Source organism: Lampris incognitus, chromosome 11, assembly GCF_029633865.1.
Source record: "Lampris incognitus isolate fLamInc1 chromosome 11, fLamInc1.hap2, whole genome shotgun sequence".
Classification (NCBI taxonomy): Eukaryota; Metazoa; Chordata; class Actinopteri; order Lampriformes; family Lampridae; genus Lampris; species Lampris incognitus.
Window position 1 is genome coordinate 16,645,686 of NC_079221.1, and position 17,008 is coordinate 16,662,693.

Sequence of the window (17,008 nt, forward strand, 5' to 3'; positions counted from 1 at the left end):
TAACTGTAGCCTATTGAATACGTATTTATTACTTATTTGATTATAATGAATGATACTTATTTAACTAGCCTATAATTAATTAATTAATTCATGCACTCTGTGCGTGCGCCATCCATATTCGCCAGCTGTCCGTTATATTGCATTTACTTTTCATGTTGGGGGGGGGGGCAAAACGGAGGTGAGGCCTAGGGCCCATTAACATCATGATTCAGCCCTGCTCCTGGGCGCCTTCCTTTGGAGGTTTTCCGGGCACGTCCAACTCAGAGGAGCCCCCAGGGTAGACCCAGAACTCACTGGAGGGACTACATGTTCAATCTGGCCTGGGAATGCATTGGGATCCCCCAGGAGGAGCTGGAGAGCGTTAGTGGGGAGAGGGACATCTGGAGTGCCCTACTTAGCTTGCTGCCACCATGACCCAACTCTGGAGAAGCGACTGACGATGAGATGAGATGTGTCTGGTAAGAGGTAATCTGCAGTCTCTCCCTACTCAGTGGGAGGGCTGTGCATGTGTGTATGTGCATACGTGTACTTCTGTGAAAACTGTAGTGAGTAGGTGGGGTCATGACACCCTTCTTCATAGTTAACCTTTTCAGTATCAGAATCAGTATCAGAATCAGTAATGCAGAGAGGTTTTCCAATAGTAGTCAAGTCAAGTCAAGTTTATTTATATAGCACATTTCAAACAACCACAGTTGAACCAAAGTGCACAAGCTTAAAATACAATATAAAATAAGTGACACATATGAATATAAAGATATATGTAAAGATGGCATAATAGAATAAAGAATATAAAATGTAAGCAATAAAACACAAGAGTAAAAGTATATTTCCACAATAAAATCACGGTGTCCAGCTCAACTTGAATTGAATACCAGCGAGAAGAGGTAGGTCTTTAACCAAGATTTAAAAGTCTCTAGGGTCTGAGCAGATCTCATGTGTACTGGTAAGTTGTTCCAGAGATCAGGGGCAGCTACTGCAAAGACTCTGTCGCCCCTATTCTTAAGCCTGGATCTCAGAACATGTAAGAGCATCTGGTTTGTTGACCTGAGTGCTCTGACTGGTGTATGATGATGTATTAGCTCAGATAAATAAGATGGTGCCAGCCCATTTAAAGACTTAAAAACAAGTAATAAAATCTTAAACTGGATCCTAAAGCAGACAGGAAGCCAATGAAGGGAGGCCAGTACAGGTGTTATGTGATCACATTGTTTCTTTCCTGTTAGAAGGCGAGCAGCTGCATTTTGTACAAGCTGCAGGTGACGAAGCAATGACTGAGCTACGCCAACATACAATGAGTTACAATAATCCAAACGAGAGGTAACAAATGCATGAATTACCCTTTCAATATCATTTGGAGGGAGATAGGCCTTTACATTTCCCAGAAATCATAATTGAAAAAAACTTGTTTTGACTACTGAGCTTATGTGTTTATCAAAGTTAAAAGAGCTGTCAAAAATCACACCAAGATTCCTAACAGAAGAGTGACTGTAGGAAACTAAAGGGCCAAGAGCGCTATCATAACCATCCAGAAGATCAGGTTGTCCATATACAATAATTGCAGTCTTACTTTGATTTAGTTTCAGGAAATTTAACACCATCCATGTTTTGACATCCTTTAAACAACTCAGCAAAGCCTGTATAGAATCTCTGCTGTTTGTTTTTATAAGCAGATAGATTTAGCAAAACAATGAAAAGACATATTATGTTTTTTAAAAATGGACCTCAAGGGCAGCATATACAAAGAGAAGAGAATGGGGCCCAAAACAGAACCTTGGGGGACCCCACAGTTAAGTGGGGCCGCAGCTGAAGAGAATTGGTCTATATGGACATAAAAGCTTCTATTTGAAAGGTAAGACTTGAACCATTCTAGGGCAGTACCTATAATGCCTACACATAGCTCAAGACGTGATAAAAGAATATTATGGTCAACCTTAATAGTAATAGTAGTTGTAAGTTATTAGCCTTGGGTGCAGTCTATACAACGTTTTAGTGCTTTTATGTTTCATTTTAAAAAAATGTCATAGGGGTGTTGTGTTGCAAGTTTTTACTGACAATATAAACAGCAACCACCCCCATCTAACAGCCAGCCAGGGAGAGATCATATGACTAAGTATGATGAATAAGTAAGAGGAACAGAAAAGGATGTCTACAGAAAAATACGTATATGATATAACTTCTGATCTCAAATAAGGACAGTCCCCTTCAAACCACAAAATCATTTTTACTTGCACAGATAAGTTTGTTAAATCCTTTAAAATGCAATTTTCCATTGTTTTGCACACTGTCTATTCTGCTGTGTTGCATCAGGTCAATATTAGTTTATATTCAGCGTCAGACTGTTTCACTTTTCCTTTTGCATTCTTCTAGTCACCCTCTGCAATTTACGATTTGCTGTCTTTACTAACATGAGATCCACGCCTAACAATAGACATGGTAGGAGCCAAATGTGTCCTTATATAGTTCATATTAAGTAATATTTATTAATCTGAATATTTAGTGTTGATGTTTATGAGTTACACTCTGTGTATCTTTATATTTTCATTATATCCGTGTTGTGGTGGTGTTTAGGTAGGCCTAATGGTATCTATTGCTTTAAGAACAGGAGACTAGTTTCACTACATTAGTGTGCACTTGTGAGTGTATTTTGGGATATTGAGTGGAAGAGTGTCCGTGTGGGTTTCCTCCGGGTGCTCCGGTTTCCTCCCACAGTCCAAAGACATGCAGATCAAGTGAATTGGCTGTACTAAAAATTGCCCGTAGGTGTGAATGTGTATGTGTGTGTCGGCCCTGTGATGGCTTGGCGGCCTGTCCAGGGTGTCTCCCCGCCTGCCGCCCAATGACTGCTGGGATAGGTTACAACATTCCCGCAACCCTGAGAGCAAGATAAGCGGTTTGGATAATGGCTGGAGTGGAAGAGTGGAGTCTACCGGTTTTCTGACCGTGTTGATTAGGCTGTGTTGGAAAGTATATTTTATTTGTTGATATGTGGATACAATTCATTACTTGGATGCAGTTCACTGCAGTTAAAATAAACGTTCAAAATGGAACAAAGGGAACCATTATTGGACCACGCAGACACAAATAGGAACACGCATCAGCCACATGGCCTTTCTCTTCGATTTAGTTTATTAGGAAATCCTTACCTTTAGTCAGTAAACCGCCTGCTCCATGTGAAAAACAAGGAAGCTCTCTCTCTCGAAGATTTCTCACGCACTGTAGAGCTAAGGAAAGCGGTACGGTAAGTAGTGAAAATGTAGCATTGCTGCATTGGAAGTCATTTAAAAGTGATGTGTCATTATGGAACGAGGTTTTGAGGGGCTAGCTTGTCAAAAAAGAAGGGCGAAAATGACACAGAAGGCTGTCGAGGATAAATTGCACATAGTAACCCGATCTAGAAAAGCTAAACTAGGTCATCTAACCAACCAAGAGTGAATCGGCTTGAGAGGCTAATGGAAGACGATGCTAATGTAAACACAGTTAAACAGAAATTACATTTGGATTACCAGGATTCACTTGGAGAATTACATAAACTAAATGATGGCATGAAACAATTAATGCATGATGACGGGTTCAGGGAAGATCAGGGTTTATGGTATGAGCCTTGATTAAATCGCATTCGAGGATTTAAGCAGGAAGTGGAAACATGGAACCTCCTGAGACCATGCAGCCTCATATGATGCCATGCTTCACATGCACATTTCTGTACCTTATACTTCATTCTGCATGGTCTCAGGATTAAGGTAGTTGAGAAGCGCGCAGAGCAAGTTAAGACACTGTGATGCAGAGGTAAAGCCTACAGATCATGTATCCATGGCATTCTTTGTTCCAAGTAGTAAGAGTAGATGGCGTGGGTCAGACATTGGAAGCAAAGTGTCCTATAGTGCTTCTTCACTGCGCCTCAAAGCTGAGGTGAAGAGAGACACATTGCTTGCAAAGGCTGCTGCTCTCAAACAGGAAACAAGATATTGACCGTCAAGAAGCTGAGTTGAAGGCAAAAAACGAAGAGCTAGAACAGCAAAGTGCTATTGCTGCCTCGGATGCTAAACTCAAAGCAATAGAATTTTTTTTTAAATGAGCACTTATCCCAAGTAAGTCCTACAAGTGGGATGACTATTGACTCTGGAATTATACCACTACATCTAAGTCCAGTTCCAATCATCAAAATGGAAAATGGAGATGAAGAATTCAGGCAACTTCATCCTCAACCCACCGGAGTGCGTCAAAATGCTCTGCAGTGTCATGATCCGCCAGAATAGCATCACAGAGTTTATGGTGAAGCAGCAAAGAATGATGACCTTGCCACCATTAGACATTCCTAATTTCAGCGGTGATCCTTTAGATTGCAATCTTTTCATAAGTGCCTTCAAGCAGAATCCCACACCAGAAGCTCTAAGGACCGTCTCTATTTCCTAGAGCAGTTCACTAGTCGTCAGCCTAAAGACCTAGTAAAAAGTTGTCTTCATATGAAGTCAGATATAGGTTATCACAGGGCCAAACAGCTGTTCGAAGAGCATTTTGGGAATGATTTCAAGATTGCCATAGCCTACATGAACAAGGTTTTAAGCTGGACACCTATCAAGCCAAAGGATGGAGAAGCTTTAAATACCTTTTCAGTTTCTAACAGCACACTGTAACACCATGACTGAAGTGAGTTACATGGAAGAACTAGATAATGTTGCAAACTTTAAGGCTATCATAGCAAAGCTTCCAGACAAGCTACACTAAAGGCAGAGAGCTGTTGTGTGTGGTGTACAGAAGCATTGTGAGACGGGAGTCGGGTTTAAAGATCTGGTTGAGTTCATTAATAAACAGGCCAAAATTACACTTCACCCAGTCTTTGATGACATAAAGGATGGCACAACTGCTAAAGGATCCACAATTAAACAAGCAGATCAGAAGGCACAGAAAAGGTGGAATCAAGAAGTCATTCATCACAAGTGCCATACAGTTGGACAGTCAGATGAAAGACAGTGCAAACAGAGCACATGAATCCCATCACCCCTACGACAAAGACATGTCTCTTTTGTAAGGGTGAACATACCACAGAGTCATGTAGTAAGCTAAAAGGCAAGCCATGCAAAGAGAAGTTGGAATTCTTGTGAGGCAAAGGACTGTGTTTTAGCTGCTTGAAGCATGGTCACATGAGCAAAGCCTGTAAGGAAAAGGTGAGCTATCAGGTGTGTTCCTTAACTCATCCTACACTGCTGCACATTAAGAAAAGGACATGGTCGATGATCCAGAGAAGAAGACTTATAACTGTGAACTGTTTTGAGCACATTTGTCTGTGCAGAGTATGAGGCTTACTGGGACTGGAGAAGATGACTGTATACTCGCATACTTCCTATATATACTGCATATTCCCTGTCCAAGTCAAAGCCAAGAAGGGAAGTGTGGTGGTGCAGACTTACACCCCTTTCACGCTGGCCAAAAAACTCCCCGCTAACATCCGCCTTTGGTCAATGTAACATTGACCACCAAAGGCGAATGTTGGTGGGGTTTTTTTGGCCAGTGTGAAAGGGGTATTATCCTTTTCTTGACCAAGGCAGTTCTGCCACATTCTGTACAGAGGCATTAATGGATAAGTTAAAGCTCAGTGGAAGGAAGACAGATATACTGCTGAGAACCTTGAATGAAGAGAAACCTGTTTGCACTTTCGTGGTGTCTGGCTTCGAGGTCAGCAGTTGGTCAAGTAACGAATTCATTGATCTTCTAGACATCTTCACACAAAGGTCAATATCTGTAGGTAAAGAAAGAATCCACAGCAGAGGGATCTTGAAAGGTGGTCTTACCTTAAAGAAATCCATCTCCCTCAAATGGAAGCCGATATTGGACTGCTTATTGGCAGGGCTGCCGCTCCCATAACGCGCATCACGCACTGTGCGTATGGCACCAAATGCCGGAGGGGGCACCATAATTATTTATTTATTTATGGTTTTCATAATGATTAATTAAGCGCCAAGGTGGCGCAGTGGTTAGCGCGGTCGCCTCACAGCAAGAAGGTCCTGGATTCGAGACCCGGGGTAGTCCAACCTTGGTGGGTCATCCCAGGCCATCCTCTGTGTGGAGTTTGGGTTCCTCCGGGGGCTCTGGTTTCCTCCCACAGTCCAAAGACATGTAAGTCAGGTGAATTGGCAGTACTAAATTGTCCCTAGGAATGAATGGGTGTGTGTATGTGTCAGCCCTGTGATGGCCTGGCGGCCTGTCCAGGGTGTCTCCCCGCCTGCCGCCCAATGACTGCTGGAATAGCAGAATAAGTGGTTAAGACAATGGATGGATGGATAATGATTAATTATTCAAATTTAAGATGAAGCACAATTATAATTGATATCATAAGACCATTATGGGTAATACAAAGATATACATATTTCCTCGAAATAATAAAATGAATTATGGTGTCCCCCTCCTCCTTCTTCCTATGGTCTGTGCGATTGCACTTAACAAACTCAAGCCTGGCGCCAACTTAAACGTTAGCTACACACTATGGCTTCAAAAAGGCAACAGGAGCAGAGAAGCGAAAAAAGAAGAAGCAGCGGGATGACGCTCGTGCATCACTTGCAGTATGTTTTAGAAATGTTAATTCTTAAAATACTGTAAAGTGCTTAAATGTTAGCCTTGAAATGCATAACAATCATAGCCTAATGGTAGGAAACATCTTGAAGCAACCAGCAGCTAAAGTTAGCAAGCTAGAAATCTTATAACGTTAGCTGCAAGCAAATATCTCATAATCTTTAACGTTACCAGCATTGTTTAGGGGGCAAATATTTAAGGGAAGCTAGTAGTTAAATTACTAGGTGCAGATTTTCGGCAATAGATTACAGTTTATTCTGAAATACATGAATACGTTCTTCTCTGTAATAGTAAGCCTACTCATCATACCCCTTGCTTCAAACCAATCATTAGCATGCCAGATCCATCCATCTATAGCAAAGCATTTACCCAAGTTCAGCATATTTATTTTAAAACATGGCGTTTGCAAGACCCATTATGATTGTGTGAGGCCGTTTGAGAGAATCATATTGTAGCCTCTTAACACACAGGAATAACTCGTGGACATTGTTGGCTACTTGTAATCAGATCTGACATGACAAATGAACTACCGTTCAGAGATTGCTAATTGGCTGTGTAAAACCGATTTCTTTGTCAGGGTAAGGGTAAGGTCGACATCTGCAGGTGAAATTGAGTCATAACTGCCATTGCTTAATTGTCTAGAAGAAAATTGAAATTTTGGTTTTTTTTTTTTATTTAGGTTTGTAGACTATTCATTGTAAATTGATCAATCACAGATTATAATGTTTAGATCAAGGAATTTGGTCTTTTTAAGTTGCAGTCTATTCATTGTGTTTTCATTTCTAGTATGAATGTAAAATATAATGTTTTGCTAATCATATCAGCTTTGAATGATATAAAGCATACATAATTGTGATGAATATAGTATCTATACTAATACTTGTTCCATTTTGTTAAACTTTTAAAAACATCTCGCTTAATGCCCAGTTAATTCCAGAAGTTCGAGTTTCTTGAAAACTCATGTATTCATGTATATGCTAAATCATTTCCCTTGTATTTCTAAATTAATTCAGGGCCAATGCTGAAATTCGTTAATGTTGGAGGAACCCAGGAGGACCAAGATGATGATGACCAGCCATCTACCAGCAGTTTTGAAGACTCCGCAACTGACCAACCACCGTCAAGTTCTGAAGGTACAGCAGCATCACCACAAACGATAATCTAGAGGCCATCAGCAAGTGAGGCAGGAGAGACCAGTGTCCCCTCCAATTGACCCTTCTCTTTGGCCAGCTCACATTGGAGACACTGATCGCTTGGATATTGTGCGCAGAGGGCCATTTAAAGTTGGGTCCAATTTTAATTTCCCAAAGGGCCCAGATGAAAGGGCATTTCATACCGGCAGCCTGTTATCCAATGGCGAGAAGGTATTAAGAAGTTGGCTTGGATATTCAGAGCAAAACAATGCAGTGTTTTGCTTTGCTTGTATGCTTTTTGGCTCAAAGGCTATAAAGCTTACTCAAGTTGGCCAAAGTGACTAGGGGTGGACAATCTTATCCAGACAGGGCCAGTGTGGGTGAAGGTTTTTGTTCCAACCAAACAGTTACACACCTGGTCCCACTAATCAACCAGTAGAGTCTTTGCTGAGGAACTTGATTAGGAGACACAGGTGTGTAATTGCTTGGTTGGAACAAAAACCATCACCCACACTGGCCCTTTTTGGATAAGACTTCCCCTCCCTAATAGTGACTGGTCTAATACTAACAACAATTTGAGGACCCATGAAAATAGTCCAGATCATACACAATGCATGCTCAGGTGGAGGGAACTGGACACACAGCTAAAGAAGAACATGGCAATAGACCACCAGGAGCTGACATTGCTAGAGGCAGAAAAGAAAAGGTGGTGAGATGTCTTCAGATGCTTAATCACAATCACTCTTCTCTCTTGCCTCAAGAAACTTGTCTTTTAGGGGCTCTTGTCAGTGTCTCTATGAGCCAGACAATTGGAACTTCTTGAAGAAAGTTGAGCTTATGGCCACCTATGACCCTGTGATGGAAAATCACCTGGCCAAAATAAAGGATGAAAAAACCCGGACACACTATCTTGGACAGCAAATGCAAAATGAACTGATACAGATCATTTCCACAAAAATAGTACCGAACATTGTTTCCCATATCCAATATGTAAAATATCACTCCACCATTCTCGACTGTACCCCAGATGTAAGCCATAAAGAGCAGATTTCAATCATTGTGCGCATTGTCTGTTTGGAGCCAAAACCAGACATCAAGGAGTACTTCTTTGGTTATGTGGATGTGGTGGAAACAACTGGGTTGAACCTGTCCAACGTCATTCTTAACAAGCTGGACATTATGTTCAGTCAATGACCACATCAGGAGCCACGTTTATAACTTTTACTTCACCAACATCAACTCACGACACTTTTCACCTTGCCGTAAATCACACTGCCCCCCGCCCCTTTCAAAGGCACAGTAATTGCTAGTGCTCAACCATACAAGTCAGACTTGGGCATAACACCACCCAACCAGACACAACATTCTCTCCCCCCCCACCCCCCTTAAGAAAGTAACATAGCATATCAGTCCCTACCCTAGATGTCCCTTAACCATTTGTAACATAGTCCCTGTGCCAGACAGGCGGAACCCTCACCCTCTGAGGGCGAGCAGGCTGGGGAGCAGAGCCTAGCAATGGCGGTGGGTTACCACCCACCCGGTTTGCCTCCGGTCTGGGCTGCCAACTGAGAGCAGCAGCTGGGGACAGGGATGATGCAGGGTTTGTAGGGGCTACAAACCTATGCAGGCGTTTTGAGTGCCAACGAGTCCCGTCGTCCAGTCTGTAGGTAGCCGGTCCCAATTGCTGAGCCACCTGATGTGTCTCCAAACAATATGACCACAGCTTGTTCTGGCCGTGGGTGTGTTTGATCCTGCCCCAGTCCCCCACACACAGAGAGGGAGTCTGTACTCGGCGGGAGGCATCGAACCTCTGTTTCATCCAGACCTGTGAGCTTCGGACCTGAGTTCTGGCTTTCTGGAGCCCTGGGCTGTCCTGTGCAGTGGCCGGCTCTGCTCTCAAGCAGTCCAGTGGTTGCTTTAGTTCCTGCCCAATCATGAGCAGAGCCGGCGTCACCCCTGTGGTGGAGTGCTTGAATACCCGGATGGTCAGGAGAGTTTGGCTGAGTGCAGTGCTGAAGGTTTTCCCTTCCTCCAGACAGGCTCGAATTCAATTCTCGAGAGATTTGTTCAGTCTTTCCATCTCTCCGTTACTCTCCGGGTGGTACACTGCTGTCCTGATGTGCTTGATGGATCGCAGTGACAGGAACTCTGAGAACTCCGCCAATGCAAATTGGGGTCCACTGTCCGTCGTGATGACACTGGGCAGGCCCCAGCACCCAAACGGCTTGTCGAGGCGGTCGATGATGGTGTGTGAGGTGATGGAGCCCAGTACGATGGCCTCTGGCCACTTCGACTGAAGGTCATGCACGACCAGCAAGTAGTGGGCATGCGCGGGTGCCCCATGGAGCTCTCCACAGAGGTCGATCTGGATGTGCTTCCATGGCGCAGATGGCCATGGGGTTGGAGTGAGGGGTGCTGTGGTAGGCTGGCCGGTTTTCCCACTCAGAAGGCAGCAGGTGCAGTTACGCACCAGCTCCTCAGCGCCAGAGTCTATGTGAGGCCACCACATGATGTCTCAGCAGCGCTGCTTCACCTTGACCACCCCCAGATGCCCATCATGCGCCATTTGCAGCACTCTGGCCCTTAGAGTCTCTGGTACAATGCCGCGGTGGCCACAGGAGAGGCACACCTCCCCCCAGCAGGAGAGCTCGTCGCAGACTTTATGGTAGGGGAGCAGCCTGTCATCCACTTCGGCAGGCCAGCCATCCTGGACGTAGGCACGAAGGGTTGTGAGTGTCTCATCCTCAGCCGAGGCTTGCTGCAGCTCGACCAGGGTGACTACTGTGCTGAGGGGCCCATGCAGCATGTGGACACAGTCATCGTTGGCGTCATCATCGACGTCAACGTCGCCCCTCTTACCTCTTTTGTCAGAGAGATGGCTTGGGACAGGAGGTCAGCCACCGTATTGGTGCACCCCGGCATAAACTCGAGTCTGAAGTTGTACTGATTCAGCCTATCCACCCATCTCAGTAGTCTCATGGGCCTGTGCCCCGAAACTCGGGTCGCCAGCAGAGCCATCAACACCTGATGATCTGTGCAGATAGTGAAAGCCCTGCCGTACAGGTAGACATGCCAGCGTTCGCATGCCCACAGGCAGGCAAGAGCTTCCCTCTCCCCCACTGAGTACTTCTGCTCCGCCGGAGTGAGTGCCCGCGAGGCGAAGGCCGCTGGACGCTCTATACCCTCATGGACCTGGGAGAGCACTGCACCAAGTGCCACCCCGGACGCGTCACAGGTGATCATGATGGGCGCAGTCAGGCTGAAATGGGCCAAAGTGGGCGGGGATGTGAGCTGCTGTTTGATGATGCCCACAGCCTTCCGGCATGCTGGGGTCCAGTCCCACACAGCATCCTTCCATAGCAGCTGGCGCAGGGGGGCCGTTGAGTTGGAGTAGTGTGGCATGAAACGGAGATAGTAGGCACTGTGGGACGGCAGGGACAGAATGGCCTCCGTGTGAGACATGATGGGGGTGACACCCCCCTTGGAGAGCCGGAAACTGAGGAACTCGACCTTCTTGGCACTAAACACACACTTCTCAGTGTTCAGTGTGACCCCGTGTTGCTTGAAGCACTGGAAGACCTATTCCAGGCGAGCATCGTGCAGTGTGGCAGAGGGTGCGTGTACCACCATGTCGTCCAGGTAGATGACGACCCCCTGAATGCCAGCTAGGATGAGTGACATTATTTTTTGAAAACAGCTTGGGGCTGATGACAGCCCGAAGGCCATGCACTTGTATCTGAACACCCCCACATGTAAGACGAAAGCTGTGAGGTCCATGCTGGCTGGTACCAGGGGAACCTGCAGGTAGCCGTGAGGTAAATCCATTTTGCTGAAAACTGTGGAGCCATGGAAATGGCAAGTCAGCTCCTCAGCTGTGAGGAGGGGGTATTTGTCGGGGATGATGGCTTTGTTGACATCCGTCAGATCCAAACAGAGGCGCAGTCCACCACCCCGCTTCTTGGCTATCACCAGGTTGGAAATCCAGGGTGAGGCATTGAATGGTTCGATGATGTCCTCCTTCACCAGGCAGTGTATATCCTCTTCCACCCCATCCCAGGGGGCCAGGGGAATGTGTTGTAGTGGCTGAATTACCGGGCGAACTGATGAGTCCACAGTAGGCTGGTGCACAAACCCAGACATGCAGTCCAGTCCTCCGAACAGTTCTGGATAACATTCGGGCCAGGAGGTGGAGACCTGCAGGACACGCAGGCCCACTGGGTGCATCAATGTAAAGCCCAGGGCATGGAACAAGTCTAGCCCCATGATGTTAGCCCCTTTCTGTGTGATGTAGAACCTGGTTTCAGGGACATACTGGTGATTATACTCCACGGAAAGGCCGACTACTCCCAAAGTGGCGACAGGGGTGTGGCCGTAGCCTGACAGGGAGTTGGCTGCCGCTTCTAGGGGCATGTGACAGAAGAGCCGGTCTTATGTGGGTTTGTTCAGAAGTGGTACCTTTGCCCTCATGTCAACAAGGAGCGGAATGTAGGCTCTGCCCACAAGGTGGCTGAATGAGGCCTGCTGGCTCTGAACTGTGTTGATAGGAACTGCAGCCACCTGTGAGTCTGCAGGGGGGGGGGGCAACAGCGTGCAAAGTGATTCATCTTGTTGCAGTTATGACAGCACTTGCCCAGGGCAGGATATGATTTGTCCCGAGATACATGCTTTGTGGAGCCACAGTTAGTACAACGCTTGGGCCCACTCTCCCTAGACCCCCTGTCTGCCACTCTTTGCACATCAAACCTGTCACTGTCCATGTCAGCCGCCCCTGCTGTCTCCTGGGCAACAGTAGGTACTTTAAGGGGAGATGCGTTTAAGTGGTGAACTGCCGGTAGCAGTGACGTCACGGGCTCCTGCACAGCGCCAGAAAACTTGTGCGCTTCCAACAGAGCCGTTTCCAACTGCTTCCCAATCACTATAGCGTCAGATAATGTCATGGAGTCTGGTTCGAGTAACAGTCTTTCCCTCAGCCGAGCACAAGACGTTTTCTCTATTAGCTGATCAACTATAAGTCCATCCTCCAAAGCCCCGAAGTCACAATGCTTTGCTAGCCCACATAAGGCAGAGACGAACTGGCCTACTGACTTACCAGACTTCTGGGCTCTGACAATACTCAAACTGGTGCATGAATTGGCTCCTTCCTGAGCTGAAATGGGATTGTAGTGCGTTGGTAGCCGCAGCGTGGGTGTCATCCGCCACCGAGAGTGTAGCTAAAATACGTTGCCCCTCCCGACCGAGGCAGTGCCGCAGGAGCGCACACTTTCTAGCTGCTGCTAAATCCGAATGCCCCAGAGCCAGTAAATAATCATCAAACAACGATATCCATCGGTCCCATGAACAGCTGGGTCACCGGAAACGGGTAGGAAAGGTGGCGATAGAACGATGCCAGCCATCCTCGTTCGCCAAATATTGTGTTCAGTCAATGACCACACCGGGAGCCACGTTTATGACTTTTACTTCACCAACATCAACTCACGACACTTTTCACCTTGCCATAAATCACACTGCCCCCCACCCATCTCAAAGGCACAGTAACTGCTATTGCTCAACCATACAAGTCAGACTCGGGCATAACACCACCCAACCAGACACAACACTCGACATTCCTTTTGAAAATTGTAGAGGACAGGCCTATGACAATGGAGCCAATATGAAAGGAAAGAAGAAAGGTGTCCAGGCCCGACTGCTACAGCTAAATTCAAGAGCATTGTTTGTTCCTTGGGGAGCACATACAATGAATCTGTTAATAGCTGATGCCGCCAATTCATCCAAGGATGCTATTGGCTATTTTGGCTATGTGCAGAAGCTCTTCACTTTCTTTTCAGGAGCCACACAACAATGGGACAGCTTGACCAAGCATGTTAGTCTGACGCTGAAATCTGTGAGATGGGAAAGCAGACTTCAGAGTGTTACAGCTGTCAGGAACCAAATCAAAGAAATCAGAGAAGCTCTCATGGAGGCAAGGCAAGCTGTGAGTGATCAAGTTGCTAAAGTAGAGGCTCGAGCCCTTGCAGAAGAAGTGGCTTCATTCAGATTTTTGATTTGCTCTGTTGTATGGTGTGAAATTCTCACCATCGCAAACCAGGTGAACAAGCTGCTTCAGTCTAGTACAATGTAGATAGACATTGCCGTCAGGCTCATTGAGAGTGCCAAAACCTCCCTCTCCAAATACAGACACTGGGTTTGCTGAGGCTCTGTCAACTGCCAAGGACCTTTGTGAGGCCCTGAACTTTGAACCAGAGCCGAAGGAGAAGAGGCTCAGGAACACCAAAAAACAGTTTGCATACGAGGCTTCAGACAAGCCCTTCAGTGATGCTGTCAAAAGGCTTGAGGTAACATTTTTTAATAGTCTTATAGACTCTGCTTTGACGTCACTGCAAGAGAGGTTTGAGACACTGAGCCAGATTCGGAATGCTGCTTGATTTCAGCAAAGTTCAAGGAATGTCCAAGGAGGACTTACAAAAATATTGCATTGAAGCGCAGAAGACACTGACTGCGAAGGGGACGGCTGATATTGATGGATCCGAGATGGTGCAGGAAATCATGAACCTTTCACAACTCTCACCACAGACAACTGCCCTGGAGATGCTCACATTTCTTCATGACAACCAACTTCAAGAGGTCTATCCAAGTCTCTGGATTGCTCTACACATTGTATTAACCCTCCCAGTTACAGTTGCCTCTGCTGAGCAAAGTTTTTCAAAACCTAAGCTCATTAAAACATACCTGCGTTCCTCAATGGGACAGGAATGTCTAAGCAATCTTGTTGTCATCAGCATGAATGTAGAACTTGCTCAGAAGCTGTCATATGATGACTTGATTAACGATTTTGCAGCCAGGAAATACAGACGTGTGGGTCTGTAGAGCTTCCTGCAACAGCTGAAAATGCCTGTTCTGTAGTGCAATATATAGGCCTACTGTCTTTTGCAGTGATTTTTGAAGCTTTGTAACGTCTGTTTTTTGTGACTAATTGTATAGTTCTGTTTCCTTATTTGTATTTACTATATTAATTTAATTTTATCAACAGTAGCAACATTGATAATGAAAATATAATTATTTGGTTTATGTTAATGAAGAAGGTTGCACTTGTGTGTGAGTGTGTATGTGTGTGTTGTTGTTGTTATTTTAACTGTTCTATAGAGCAATATATACTGACTTTGCAACGTTTGTGAAGAGCTTCCTGCAACTGCGGGAGATGCCTGTTCTGTAGTGCAATATATACTGTCTTTTGCAGTGTTTGTGAAGTTGTGTAACTTTTCTTCTGCTTTGTGTGAATACTTGAAAAGTTCTGTTGTTCTTATTTGTATTTATTTATATTTATTTAGTTTTAACCACAGTTGCAACATTGATAATTACATATATTTCTTTGTTTGTATTTATTGAATAAGATTGCACTTTAAAATATTTCTCTGCCATATTTTCTTACCAATACAAATATTTATACAAATATGTGATGTGGTTTTTTTTCCCCTGGAGGGGTTTGTGGGGGTGGGGGTGGGGCTGGTAGTTTGTGCACCACCACACGGTTGGGGGGGGACACCACAAAGCAATTACGCCTAGGATACCCAAATGGCTAGCAGCGGCCCTGCTTGTTGGAGCAAATGTACCCAAAGCTATAGAGCCATGGGAGGTGGTGAGCAGTGTCGATAATGGACCATACGCTGTAAGAACCAAACTAGGTTGGACCCTGAATGGGCCCTTAAGGAAAAGCTGCAGTCATAAAAATATGAGAAAACCGTTTAAGACAACGGCAAACCGTATCTCAGTGGTCTGTCTAGAGAACTTGTGGCTTCAACAGTTCTTCAAGATGGATTTCCCTGAGGGAGGAAAACATGATGAAGTAGAGATGTTTAGAGAAGACCATCAGTTCATGGACATGGTCATAGAATCAGCAAAATTAGTTGATGGCCACTACACCATATGTTTACCCCTAAAAAACAAAATGGTCAACATGCCGAATAATCGCAAGATTGCTGAACAGCGAGCACATAACTTACAGTGGAAATTCTTATTCAAAAGGGCTATTCAGCGCAATTGTACAATAAAGAAGTCACACACGAGGAAGAGAAAGTGTGGTTTATACCACACCATGCAGTGTGCCACCCAGTGAAACAGAAACAGAGTTGTGTTTCATTGTGCAGCATCCTATCAGGGCAAATCCCTGAACGAGCAACTACTTCAAGGTCTGGACCTGACCAACAGTCTAAATGGTGTTCATTTTTGTAATGGTGGATTTTTATATAGATGTGGTAATTGTTCTAAGCTCTAGCATTATCAGAACAATTAAGGGCTGGTAAGGTAGGAACCAAATGTCTCCTTATAGTTCATATTTAGTAATATTTAGTAATTTGAATATTTAGTGTTGATGTTTATGAGTTACACTCTATGTATATTTATAGTTTCATTATATTCCTATTGTGGTGGTGTGTAGGCCTAATGGTGCCTGTCGTTTTAAGAATGGGAGACTAATTTGACTATGTTAGCGTCAGGGGTTAAAGTGGGATTTGGTAAGTGGGGGATCTCTGTATTAGAGAGGTGGGCAAAAGTGCTAGGTAGCTAACGTTAGGCTAGCTAACCACTGGTCCAGTAGTCCCGACGTTAGCATTGTTAGCTAATAATAGCTACCGGTAGCTAACGTTTGCTAGCTAGTTAGTTATTTGAATGAAAATATTGCATGGCCAGAGCTAAGGTTGGACAAACATAACTAGCTAGCTACCGGTAACGTTACTGGACGCTACCGATAGTTAGCTTGCCTAGCAGCATTCAAACAACAAGCCAGCAACGTCAGTGACTAGCTAGCAACATTACCGGGTGGAAGATAGCTAGTTAGCTAGCTAGCTAACATTCGCTAACGTTAGTTGCTTGAATGAAAACCACAGCAGAGCTAGACAAAACTATTGGAAATACTATTGGAAATACACTGAAGATACTCACTCTTTATGCCCCCCAATCCAAGATAATAGTGCAGGTAGCAGGTTGACGCTCTCTCGAGTCTTGTCTGCCTGGTGTGGTGAACTGACCCTGATCCGTGAGTGTGAAGCCAGTCTCTTTTGATGTCAAGTCTGGTGAAGCTAGACAACAGGCAGATGCGGGTCACGTGAGGACGCGATATCGTTCAAACTTTTAGAAAAAGTAAAGTAGTATAAAAATAGAAGAACGACTTTATTTGCGATTTATTTTGTAATGCTTGTGAATTGGCTGCATCATGTTTTTTGTTTTAAATTTTACTGTGACAAAAAGGTTGAAATTACTCCTGTCTACAGAGTGCCGGATCTCAGCTCCGGTTGACTTGGGGGAGGAGGAGGGGA